Genomic DNA, 1,620 nt, shown 5'->3' with positions numbered 1-1,620 from the left:
TCACAGAGATCCTCTTGCTTCTGTCTCCCAAATGCAAGGCTAAAAAGCGTGCACCGCCAAACAGGTGAGTACATTTCTTACTCTGGTATCGCTGTCATTACCAAAGCATTCAGGTCAAAGAGTCCCTAATCTCCTACCTTTCTCTGCGCAAAGTCACTTTTGGTACTGCTCTGTGAGAGACAGGCTTTCCCTCACACAATGCTTCTCACATTGTATCTTGAGTTAGGCACACACTTTCCAGCAGAATGTCTAGTAAATCAGCATGGAGGTTAGAACAGTGGACTCTGGGATCAGAAAGGCCTGGCTGAAGCATCATCTTAGTCTGGTAAGTCTTATTTTTTTCTAATCTGAAATATAAGAATATCACTCAAATTCCAGAAGTCAAAAGCTTAGACAGGACACTCAGGTGGCCATGTACTGACTAGTGCTTATCGTATTGCTGCCAATAATTATTATTGCTTTCTGAAGCTGGAGTCCGATTTGCTTATGATTTCCTAAAATACTTTGTTTGTCTCAACCTTGTTCAAGATGTTTGCTTTGAGGCCACCCTTTTCGTCAAGATGGCGCCTAAAGCGAAGAAGGAAACTCCTGCCCCTCCCAAAGCCGAAGCTAAAGCGAAGGCCTTGAAAGCCAAGGAGGCAGTGCTGAAAAGCGTCCACAGCCACAAAAAGAAGATCCGCACATCGCCCACTTTTCGGCGGCCTAAGACTCTGCGGCTACGAAGGCAGCCTAAATACCCCCGGAAGAGCGCGCCCAGGAGGAACAAGCTTGACCACTATGCCATCATCAAATTCCCCCTGACCACCGAGTCAGCCATGAAGAAGATAGAAGACAACAACACACTGGTGTTCACTGTGGACGTCAAGGCCAACAAGCACCAGATCAAACAGGCTGTGAAGAAACTCTACGACATTGATGTGGCCAAAGTCAACACCCTCATAAGGCCCGAAGGAGAGAAGAAGGCATATGTTCTGTTGGCTCCTGATTATGATGCCCTGGATGTTGCCAACAAAATTGGAATCATCTAAACTGAGCCCAGCTGTCTAATTCTAAATATACACTTTTTCACCATAAATAATAATTAAAAAAGATGTTTGCTTTATGTAGAAGCTTCCTTCTTTTTATCCCTCTGCTCTTTGATAATTTCTAACTAGATATATTATCAAGCCTGTTCCAGTGACCCTAGAAAATAAACCTTTTTCTTTCTTTAGCTAACTGCTTGACTCCCTCCTTCTCCCTCTCCCCTTCCTTCACAAGGTTTCGAATAGCCCACAATGGTCTAGAACCCACTATGTGGTTAGGGATGGCCTTAAAACCTGATCCTCCTGCCTCACATCCTTGGGATCATAGGCATGCACCATTCTCAGCTTTATGCCTCCCTTGTGTACTCTGCCCTGTGTCTTGGTGTGCACTAGGGTTCCCTAATTTGCCTCTGCTGTGTCATAATTCTTGACCACACTGAAACTTCTCAGACAGCAAACAGGATCTTTTCTTTTCTGTTAGCATACAGTCTTGTAGTGAATGGCCTTGTCTGAGACCATATCTAGCTATGTAGGGAGGGATGGCTTGAACTCTGAAACCTGCCTGCCTCAGTTTCCCTCATTCTAGGCTTACAGGCAA

General features: G+C 44.9%; 1 pseudogene; it reads left to right on the top strand.

Annotated features, from left to right (window-relative positions):
• Window positions 1-546: 546 nt before the first annotated feature.
• Window positions 547-1,063, top strand: LOC125417467 (large ribosomal subunit protein uL23 pseudogene; annotated as a pseudogene).
• Window positions 1,064-1,620: the final 557 nt, after the last annotated feature.

The sequence above is a fragment of the Myodes glareolus genome, chromosome 14, assembly GCF_982192425.1.
Source record: "Myodes glareolus chromosome 14, mMyoGla1.1, whole genome shotgun sequence".
Classification (NCBI taxonomy): Eukaryota; Metazoa; Chordata; class Mammalia; order Rodentia; family Cricetidae; genus Myodes; species Myodes glareolus.
This window is presented reverse-complemented; position numbering and strand designations above follow the sequence as displayed.